This window comes from Mesoplodon mirus (genome assembly GCF_964341445.2).
Source record: "Mesoplodon mirus genome assembly, chromosome: 3".
Classification (NCBI taxonomy): Eukaryota; Metazoa; Chordata; class Mammalia; order Artiodactyla; family Ziphiidae; genus Mesoplodon; species Mesoplodon mirus.
The window spans coordinates 85,090,136-85,102,601 of record NC_138978.1 but is presented as its reverse complement, the minus strand read 5'-3'; positions in this window follow the sequence as shown (position 1 = coordinate 85,102,601).

Below are 12,466 nucleotides of genomic sequence, written 5' to 3'. Positions count from 1 at the left end.
ATCTTTATGAATACATGTCTATTCTTCAATTTGACCAATGGAATTTTAACTAATACAATTTAAATACTGATAAAAACTAATATATTTGGAGCACGTACCATGGTGCCTCTTTCTTGCTTGACACTCAGAGGGTATCGAAGCACTTTTCTGTGAAGGAGGTATTGGGGAATGGGTATAAGAGGGAAATTACTTCCTATTACCATGTTTATAAATTCTCTTTGTTTCTTATTCTATATCCTCCTGTCCAAGATATTCTAATCCAGACTTTAAAGAACAGAATGACTTTAGTGTTCCTCTTTCAGTAATAAGTACCAATGCAAGCCAAGATATAATATTTTTGTATCATTTGTGATTTTATTGAACACCTCCAGAAGACATGGTATACGTCTGCACACAGTTGCTTCTACTCCATGAATTTATTTCTCTTGTGTTGTAAGAATTGGGAAAGGGAGAAGAAGAGATACATGTTAAAAGTTTCTTTAATATTCTGTCTGTTGGTCTCTAAGCTCTCCCTAGAAATGAGTTGAGACCCATCAGGCCCTAAGGACAAGGGTTCCACCTCAACCCCTGGAAAACTTCACCTAGCTACATCTTATAGATTCTGCTTTTTGGTGGCCTCTTGGTGAGTCCTTTGGGGATACTGTCGTGGTTCCTGCAAAATGATGGAGAAGAAGGATAGAGAGAAGTGGTTCCAATTGTACTAAAAAGGCCATTCTCAGAGGGCTAGGAGGAGGGAGGTGGCTGATGGCACGATCTGAGCATCTCAACTAAAAATGGCAAATATTTACCCACCTTTATTTTTAGCTATAGGCTTGAGAAGCCATTTCCTATAAAGCAGGAAAAGATCTTTCTCTGTCCTTTATACTATTACACTATTAAACTAAAATGTTTTAAAAGTGGAATTCAACTTCTGGAATGGCAGGCAGCGTTAGGAATTTTACAGACTTACTCCCCAGCAGAAGAACTGTTGTAAATTATTTAAACAGCAACCATTTAATGTCTCTGGAAATTGCCCTAGGACACACAGCAAATACATAGGCACTTATTCAAGAAAATAAATTACTAAATTTTGGAAATAACAGTGCAAGTCTATCGTACTTGAGCCACTATCTGCTCCCTCTCCACACTCCCAGCTCATCATGACAGAATCTTCACTTTGGGTTGGTGTGGCCATGATAACAGAGATCTCTCTACCATCAGCTCCAGTCAAGGGACACTACTACACTAAGAGGAGCAGTCACTAGCATTTTTCATCATTCCCAGCTCTGAGTTGCAGAGGCTAAACTCCTGGTGAGTGCAGTCAAGAAGTGAGATCCTGTCTTCCTCCACCCATCCTCCATTCACCTGGTTGGGGATCTCTGGCAGGTGCCTTCAGGCTTAGAATGCTGGAGTCCTGATCACACTTGCAATGCTCACTCCTAGGGAAGATATTCTGGTTCAGGAGATGCAAACTGAGGAAAAAAAGAGGCTACTGCCTTTGCCCAGCAACTTGCTTTTAAACAGAGGTGTTAGACAGAAATGGGCCAATGTCTCACCCCTAGCTCTGGAGCAGGAACTCAGAGATTTTGCCCAGGGTCAGGGAAATCCATAGATAAGAGACTCTGAAACTGTCTTCAAAGGAACTGACTTTATTTGTAACAAAGTGTAGGGGAGTCCAAACCTGAGGCCTCTGTCAAGACCAACTGATATTTGAGTGGTAATCAAGAAAGAAATTTGGGTGGTAAGCAGTTTAGACATTTCATTGGTAAGCAATTATATACTCTTCTTAACTAAGAACAATAAGCTAAACAGCAGGCCAGCTAGTTTATGAGAGAGAACCAGAAAAAGAAACCCTTAAGAGCCCTCCTGTGATCAGAACCCCCCAAACTGCCTGTAATATCTACCCTTCTCCAAGTTTAATTGAATTCTACTGGAGCAATTTATTCCCTAAGGCATTGTCAAAAACTATAGAGCATTCAGCTGGAAGTTAGTTGACCCTACAAATGGTTGGAATTCCATTAGTGGAAGACAGTTTGACAGAGGAATTAGGGAAAGAGACCAAGAAAAAACTGATAAAAACACTGCTATCCCAGGTGATTATCTGCCTGCCCAAGGCTGTTCCCTCTGAGGATTGACATCAGATGCTTCACACTATGGGGGAAATAAACTTTACTAGACAGTCTAGCCAAGTTAAGAAAATAATAAATTTAGTTAAACATGTTTTATTCCCAGAATGTAGTCTATCTTGGGAAATGTTCTATGTGCATTTGAAGAGTATATGCATTCTGCTAGTGTTGGGTGGAATGTTCCATAAAATCAATTAGGACAAGTAAGTTGATAAGGTTGTCCAGGTCTTCTGTATACTGGTTTCCTATCTACTTGTTCTGTCAATTATGGAGATAGAGGCATAGAAATTCCTAGCTACAATTGTGAATTTGTCTATTTCCCCTTGCAGTTATATCATAATTTGATTCATGCATTTTGAAGCTCTATAATTTGAGGTATAAACATTTATGATTATTATGTCCTCCTGATAAACAGAGGCCTTTTCATTGTGAAAGGGTTTTCTCTTTCTTAGTGATATTAATTGCTGTGAAATCTACTTTGTCATATTAATTTGGCCTCTCTGGCTTTCTTTTCCTTGGGGCAAACATGGTACATCTTTTTCCATTCTTTTACTTTTAACTTCTATTTGTCTTTACAGTTAAAGAGGGTTTTCTGCAAGCAGCATGTAGAGGTGTGGTAGACTGAATAATGGATGGGTCTCCAGAAGATGTCCACATCCTAATCCTTGGAATCAGTGAATATGTTGCATTACATGACAAAAGGGACTTTGCAAATGTGACCAAGTTAAAGATCTTGAGAGGGGGAGATTATTTAGATCCTCTGTGGGGACCCAATGTAATCACAAGAGTGTTTTTAAGAGAGAAGCAGATGGGTCAGAGTCAGGAAAGGTAATGTGATGATGAAAGCACAGAAAACAAGATTCATAAATGCTACTGTGCTGGCTTTGAAGATGGAGGATGGGACCATGAGCCAAGAAATGAAGGAAGTCTCAAGAAGATAGAAAAGGCAAAGAAATGGATTCTCCCTTAGAGCTTCCAGAAGGAGTGCAGCTGGCCAATCCATTTTTGAGTCTGACATGCAGAACTATAAGAGAAGACAGTGTGGTTGTTTTAAACCACTAACTTCGTGGCAGTTTGTTACAGTCACAATAGGAAGGTAACACAGAGAGGTCACTGTTCCATGTTTTTTCAATTGTATATAATAATATCTGTCTTTCAGTTGGGTTGTTTAACACTTTTACATGTAATCACTTATTTGTTGTGCTTAAATTTACCTTCTTGTTATTTTTTCTATTTGTTCCACAAGTTTCTTGTTCCCCTTTCCCTCTCTTTTTGACTTGTGTTGAATTTATTGAGTGCTTTTTTATGATTTATGATTTCACTTTCTCCCTTTGATTGACTTATTAGCTTTAGTCCTTTGCCTTTTTTTCTGTTTGAGGTAGGATTTATAGTATACATCTTTAAATCACCACTGTCCATTCTTAAGTGATATTATAACATATCATTTGTAGTACAAATGCCTTACAATTACCTTCTTTTCCATCTACTGGATTTGTACTATTATTGTCACATATGTTAGTACTACATATGCTATAACTGTATAATCTATGCTTACTACTTTTGGTTTACATAGTCACTTAGACAAATGATATTAATAAAAAGAAGACAAGTCTTTGTACCCTTGTAGGTGACATATCAGGTGCTCTACATTCTAAATCCAGATTTCCACCTGATATTATTTTCTTCTGCTTGAAGGTCTTCCTTTAACATTTTTGTAGTATAGGTTTAATGCCAATGCATTTCAAGTTCTATGCGTTTGGAAAAGACATTACCTTCATTTTTGAAAATTATTTTCACTGGGTGGCGACAGTGGTACTTTTTACACATACAGGTTCTGGGCAGTGAGAATCTGTTTTGTTTTTTTAACAATCACCCCAAGGGGATTTATTCATAGTATTATATAATTACCATGTGAAAATTGTGATTTATTAAGGTTATTCCCTTGCTCAGATCACATAAGAAGTCAATTATAGTGGGAATATTTTGAATCTTAAATATTTAACGTAAATTATGATATTTATGTTATTTATGACATTTGATACTTTTGTATATAATGCTGTTTGTATAAAGTTATAAAAATAAAGTGATAGTTTAGAGAACCATTTTATTAAAGCCAATCAAATATTTGCCTGAACACAAGCAATATTTCAAATTAAACCTATTTAAAAAAATAAAATCCTCAGTTACAGAGAAAAATAAGATTATGGTGAAATCGTACGCTATTTAGATAGGTTCATCCTGTTGTGATATTTTGTGACATTTGCATTCACTTTTTCTAAATAGATGTAAAAATTTTTCTATTTACATTCTTATTCTGATTATTATTTTAGAGAATAAATAGCAGAGGCTATGACCCTTCATCACTACACAACTCAGCATATATCTCTTGAGATCCAGACAACTTCTTACCTTTCCTTCTTGGAAGGGAGCTGCTTCCCCTGGATCTCCCTCATTTCCATGGCTGCTCCTTCCTCCAGCTCTGGCTCCTGGTCCATCACTCTAGTAAACCTGTGCTCAGGAAGGTCATCCTTGGCCTTCATGCTGACAACTGTGGTGAACTCTCTGGGTGTTTACCATCGCTGGCTTCTCCCCTCTCCTCGATGCTCACTCTGTCTCCTTGCCTCTGAAACTCCATGCTCCCTCAGGACTGTCACCCCTTAGATTTCCCAAATCTCTTCTTCATTTGTACTATTAGACTGAATTAAGTCATATCAACACACGATTTGATTGCCTGTATCACTCACATAGACCCCTTTCCTCAGGATTGATTATTTCAATTTAACGAATCTACTGTCCCCAGCCTGGAGACTGAGCAGAGAACAAGAGAGACATGGTACCTGCCCGATGTCCTTTCCCCACATCTCCAAGCTTAGGCTTTAGTGGAGATAAATTACTAGTGTGATAAGCAGTGGACCGTGATCAGTGTTGTATTGTCTCCAAAATACTAGCAACCTGAATCCAACAACACATTAAAAGGATCATACACCATGATCAAGTGGGATTTATCCCAGGGATGGAAGGATTTTTCAATATCCATTAAGTCAGTCAGTGTGATACACCACACCAACAAATTCAAGAATAAAAACCATATGATCATCTCACTAGATGCAGAAAAAGCTTTTGACAGAATACAGTACCCATTTATGATAAAAACTCTCCAGAAAGTGGGCATAGAGAGAACATACCTCAATATAATAAAGGCCATATATGACAAACCCACAGTTAACATCATATTCAATGATGAAAAGCTGAAAGCATTTCCTCTAGGATCAGAAAAAGGACAAGGATGTCCACTCTTGTCACTTTTATTCAACACAGTTTTAGAAAACAAACTTATGGTTACCAAAGGGAAAATGTGGGGGAGGGATAAATTAGCAGTTTGGGATTAACATATACACACTACAATAAACAAAATAGATGATCAACAATGACCTACTGTATAGCACAGGAAACTCTACTCAATATTCCTTAGTGACCTATATGGGAAAAGAAACTGAAAAGAATAGATATGTGTATATGTATAACTGAATCCCTTTGCTGTACATCTGAAACTAACACAACATTGTAAATCAACTATACCCTAATATAAAATAAAAATTAATAAAAAAAGAAAAAAATGTTGCCAGAATCAGAAGCCTCTTGTAATTCTCCTTTTTATTTCTACTCAGAATAATATTAAGTAAAGAACTTATATCAGAATAAAATCCAACACCATCACTAAAATTATAAGACAAATCTAAGTAAAACCCCTAAGGTTACTGCCTCTTGTACAACATACGTATTTCACAGAGACAAGGGTTTCTTTTCGGTCATAGAACCATGAAGCTAAATCTAACATGAGAAGATGATAATGATGATGATGACAACAATGACGGTAACAAGTACAATAGTAAAGGAGGTCATATTCATGAAATCATGTTTGAGCATCTTGAGGTAGATTTCCCACATTATGTCCTATCAGGTCAAACACCCAGGATGCTGTGAGCCAAACTCAGATGTAGACCTGACTGACATAGGGCATGTGTTTTTAAACATGATTGCATTTATTTATTCAATAAATAGTTATCGACCACTGACCATGTGCTGGACACTGTGGAAGGCATTGGGGAAAACAGCAGGAATACCGTGGTTAGTAAAACAGCCATGGTCCCCATGCTCATGCAGTTTTTTAGTTCACAAGTAAGACATCAATAAATTGTCATACCAATAAGTGTAATATTTCAACTTCTGAAAAACACTGTAAGGGACTAGTCCAGGATGCATGAAGAAGTGTAGAGGGGTAACCCAATGTAGATGAGTTGGTCAGAAATGCCTCCCTGAGAAAATGAGAGTTAAGATGAATTATTTTTATTGGAGTATAGTTGATTTACAATGTTGTGTTAGTTACTGGTGTACAGCAAAGTGATTCAATTATATATATATATATTTTTTTCTTTTTCAGATTCTTTTCCATTATATCAATAGTTTATTACAAAATACTGAATATAGTTCCCTGTGCTATATAATAGGATGTTGTTTATTTCATATACAGTTATTTATATCTGCTAATCCCGAACTCCTAATTTATCCTTCTTTCCCGCTTTCCTCTTTGATAACCATAAGTTTGTTTTCTATGTCTGTGAGTCTGTTTCTGTTTTGTAAATAAGTTAATTGTATCATTTTTTAGATTCCACATATAAGTGGTATCACATGATATTTGTCTTTGTCTGACTTTCTTCACTTAGTATGACAATCTCTAGGTCCATCCGTTTTGCTGCAAATGGCATTATTTCATTCTTTTTTTATGGCTGAGTAGTATTCCATGGACTATATATATACCACATCTTCTTTATGCATTCATCTGTGGATGGACATTTAGGTTGCTTCCATGTAAGATGAATTTTTATTAGGAGAAAATTGAGTCAGGAAAGGAAGGAGGGAATACAGTTCCAAGTAGGAGACCTTGTTCAAAACTCTTCACTGAGGAACAGCTTGGTGTGTTTGGTTCTGAATGAAGGCCCATGTGTAAAGTAGAGATAGCTTGGGTTTAGAGCGGGGATAGGCAGGAGCCAGATTATGTCGATTCTTGCAAGTCACAGAGGAGACTGGATGTTATACTCACTGCAACTGGAAGCTTTTAACTTTTTAAAACTTTTGGGCATAAACACAACAGGATTCGTTGTGGGTTTTTTTTTTTTAAATCACTGCCTACTGAGTGGAGAATGAATTGAAAATAATCAAAAATAATGATTATAAGTCATGACATCAACCCTGTCAATTGTTCCCCCTGCAGCTTCCTGTAATGACCAGCCTGTTTGTAGAAAGATTTAAAAGATCTAAATGCCACACACTTGCTCCTGAAAAGCAAAAATAAAAAGGGAAGTGCTGGAACTCCCTCCTTAGCCTCCAAAAGTTACAGGCATTTCCAGATATTATGTTGTTAATGACCTACTGTAAAGGTTTTCCTACTCTAAATGTTTTCCAGCCAGGAAAACAAGCCCTTAGGTCAATTCAAGGTCAAAACAGCATGCTCTGGGATAGAATTCAGATTGAAACTGAAAGCAATAAACAGTTACTTGTATAACAGGCTCAATTCTAGGAAATCAGCTGCTCTTCTGTTCTAGCAAAACATGACTCTTAAAATATTTAAACTTGTACCAGACTGCATAAAAACTGTTCAAAGGACAATGAAGTCATTGTTCCTGAGGATGACTTTGAAGATGGTTACTAGATACCTCCTTTTTCCACTGTGGCCCCCTGTGTTTCCCTGGCTAGAAAAATTTCACATGCAGCTGCTGCTTGTCTGGAAACATCACCAAAGGCTCAGAGCTCACAAAATGTATAATTCATTTTAAGCCGCATGCCTCTGGACTCCTGTAGGACAGTTTTTCACATGGTTTCCAGAGCACGGGTGTCTGTGCACAATTTACAATGCCCCACATTTTTAAATTCAGCCCCCTACTCTCTAGCAGTGGAAGAGCTACTGGGATAACATATTATAAAAAGGTAAAGCATATGTTTAGTATCGAACGGTTCACACCAAAATTCTTGCTGGAAGGGGAAATGTGCATGTTTGTAAAAAGTTATTGACATGCCTGTTGGAGCAGAGGTAGCAAATACAAGGATGTAAGTCCCAGTAGAAACCTGTTTGTTCCAAAAAGCAAGGTAGTGAGTAGAGGAAAGCAGACAGAATGGAGTCATCAAGGTAGAAAGAGAATGAGTTTTGGTGGAACAGAAGGCTTGTATCAAAGCTGTGATGAGAAAAGAAGTCTTAGGAAAAGAAGTGCCCCCTACTGTACACCTTTAATGGAATCTACTACACTTAATGCATGATTTTTATATAGCCTGCATTTGAGAGTAGGGTTTATAAGAGCTGCTGTTTCCAACTCTACCTCAGATAAATTCCAATCCAAAAACAGTGTTCACCTTTACCATGACTGAAAATTCGTGCTACAATAGATCAGACAATGACTCAGTATGGTCTCAGCCAGCCCTGGAGAACCACCTAAATGTCATATCATAGGAATAAAATGGAGTCATTCTTTGATCTGATTTTCCCTTTAGGGGATGTATTAGTTAGGGTCTCTAGAGAAGCAGACCCAATAGGAGATGGATCTATCTATCTATCTATTTATCTGTCTATCTATTTATCCATCTATCTATCTACTATCTACCTACCTACCTATCTAGAGGTAGGTGTGTGTGTGTGTGTGTGTGTGTGTGTATGTGTGTGTGTGTATAGATAGATATAAAAATAAAAAGATAATATGTCTATCTATCTATGTATCTAACTGTACACACACACACACACATACACACATATATACATTAAGGATTTGGCTCTTGTAATTAATTGAGAAGTCCCATGACCTGCCATCTGCATGCTGGAGATCCAGGAAAGCTGGTCGTGTGTAATTCAGTTTGAGTCCCAAGGCCTGAGAACCAGGGAAGCCATTAGTGTAAATTCCATTCCAAGGGCAGGAGAAGATGAAATGTTCTAGCTCAAGAGTGAAGGAGCAGGGGAAAAAAAGGAATGAATTCCTCCTTCCAATACTTTTTGTTCTATTCCTGTCCTCAGTGGATTGGATTTTGCCCACCATGTTAGAGGACAATCTGCTGAGTCCACTGATTCAAATGCTAATCACATCTGGAAACACCCTCTTAGACACACTCAGAAATAATGTTTAATCTGGGCAGTCCAAAGCCAGTCAAGTTGAAACATAAGATTAACCATCACAAGTTCACCTTTTGTCAATTTGGCACCCATACACAGCTCCTTAAATCATAGTTATTCTCCAAATAAAGACAATAACAAGGTCATAGTTCCATATAACATGATACTGCTATACTACACGCATTCAAAAGTGCACTAATCCCTTCCCCAGAAAAGGAGGTAAAGTCCTTGAGTAATGTTTACTCTTCTCCTTGATATCCCATAACTTAAATACTGTGATGTAAAGTTAACAGTGCTTAAAACTATGATGTAAAATCAGTAAGTCTTATGTTACTTGAAAGACTAAGAGAGGAAAGAAAACAAAAATTTGTATATATACACATACATGCAAACATATTATAGCAAAATAAGGAGGAAATACTCATGACAATTACAGTCTGTGTTTCTGTAACTAGTCATGTGGTATGTATAGCTACCTTTTGCTACTACCCACTTCATATTCTCTTTGCCTTTAACAAGCATCTCAGCTGGTCATGGTTCTTTATATGATATGGGGTGACCCGAACTTTCATTTCTGAAGAGTCTGGACCATTAGTAGTCCTGCCTGGATTGTGTTGTTTTAGTGTTCTGTTGACCTTAATCATTATGAAACGGATCAGGGCCTATGGTCCTTCCCCACCATGTCCTCTGCCTGCCTTTTGTCTGTAGGAAAACTTTATCCAAAGAATAAGTTTAATTAGAGAAGTGAGAAAATATAGAAGCAAAGAAAAACAGTCAAACAAGACCAAATAATATTAGTTTAGACATTAAACAAAGACAAGGACCTTTAGTTTCCTCTTCAAGGGCTATAGATAATATTCTGAGCCATATCGTGTGAGCTGTCTTCTAGGTACTGAGACCTCCACCAGGTGAAAGAAGTTAACTACATGATGACCAGACTGTAGCCATGACATAGGCTGCCACAATTCTGAGAACTGGCCTCAGGGAAATGGGAAAAAACCAACCCTGGAACTGAAGATTCACTGTACTTAAAACAATCGAGATGATGCTGAGACCATTGCACAACCAATTTCAAGATGACTGTCAGAGTTGACTGTGCTACTTCTGCATGTAGCCCCCTCCTCCTGCCTATACATCCCTGAAACTTCCCTTTAAAAGCTCTTTCCCACTGACTATCAGTGGGGGGAGTTGGCCTTTGGACACGAGTCCACCTCTCCCCAGTTGCTGGCTTCCAAAATAAAGCAAACTGTCCTTTCCACCAACCTTGCCTCTTTATTGGCTTTCAAGTGGAGAGCAGCCGGACCCCAATTTTGCTAACAATTATGCATGGTAATATTAAGAGATGCCCTAAGGATCCTCTATATTCCAGACACACTCTTCCTCACCTCCATTATGGAGTAGTAGTCCAATTTCCCCTTGGTAATCAGGGTCAATCATTCCAGCCAACACTGTCACTCCCTTCTTTGCCTGTTGATTCAGAGGCACAAGGACACCAAAGTGGCCAGATGGCAGTCTTAACTTCTAGTTCATTGGAATCTTTATTGTGTCTCCTGGTAGAAGCATTCCTACCTCTGGAATTAAGACCTCTAAACTAGCAGAGCATAGAGTTGTGAAAAGAGGAGGCAAAACTTTTCCTAGGGAGTCCCTAGTGGTAATAGTGAGTGGTGTCACTCCCATTTCTATCCCTTGATTCCTGGATGCAAGAATCTTAATTGTCAAATAATCAGCAACATATATTGGACACTGAGTCAGAGCATATACAGTATTTTGAAGAAACCTGCCCCAGCCTTGCCAGGTTTGTGGACACCTAGCTGGCACTGTAATTGAGTTTTAAAAAGGTTATTTCACAGTTCTATCAAGCCAGCTGCTTCAAGATGGTGGGGAACAGTAAGGTCAATGAATTCAATGAGCATGGGCCTATTGACACAGTTCATTTGCTGTGAAGTGAGTTCCTTTATCAGAAGCAATGTTGTGTGATATACCAGGGTGGTGGATAAGGCATGCTGTAAGTCCACGGATAGTAATCTTGACAAAAGCATTACATGCAGAGGAGGCACTATCATGGGCCATGTCAGTGATTGGTGTTGATCTCTGCTACTGGCTAGACACTCAGCAGTGGTGGTAGTCAGAGCAGCCTTGGTGAGCAAAAGTCCATGTTGCTGAGCCCATGTATGACTTCCATCCCTGCCACCTTTCTTCTTGATTACTAAAATCCTTCTCTGCTGAGGGTCACACTTAGGTGAGAATTCACCTAAGGATGCAAATATCTTCATGTTTTTTACCCATTCAGAGAGAACAGTAGACATACATTTTCTCCAAATTCTTTCCCACCAATTTTCCAATCATGTTCCTAAGTCCCTGATCATCCAGCCAAACCATTGTCCATTAGGCCATGAATCAGTATATAATCTATGTCTGATCATTTCTCCTTTTAAGCCAGGTGAACATCCAGGAGGTGCACTGCTCAATACTAGCTGGCATTAAAAATAATCAATTCCAGGTGGACTGTAGATCAAAATATGAAAGAAAAAATAATTTTTTTTGAAAATAGCAAAGACATTATTTTTACATCCTCTGGGTTGAGAAATAGGATGTAGAACATTAAACAGAAATAAAGAATTGATGAGTTTAGATCTATACACACAGACACACATACACACAGCTCAAATTCAGAAGATATAAAGCAATCTTTATATCAAGAAATAAAAAAGACAACCTACTAGAAAAATAAGCAAGAGTTTTGAATAGGTGTGACAAAAGGGATATCCAAATAAGCGATAGATATGAAAAGATCCTTAATCTCTCTGATTATCAAAGAAAAGCAAATTAAACCTGCATTTACTACACTCACCACACCCTCACCAAGATGATTACATTCTAAAAGTCTGACATATCTAACCAGTGGTTAGTATGTGGAACGTTGGAAATTCTTATACATTGATGGTGAGAGTATAAATTGAGACAACAACATTGAAAACTATTCATTAATATATGAAGTAATATGTTTTTACTGAACTCAACAACCTGAACGACTATAAAAACATAATGTTAAGCAAAAGAAGTGAAATACAAAACCAAAACATCCTGTATAATTTAATTCGGATTAAGATGAAAGACACTAGTAATTTATGGTGTTAGAAGTCAGATTAAAGTTTCTGAATTAGTTATCTGTTACTACAAAACAAATTTCCCCAAAATTTAGTGCTTG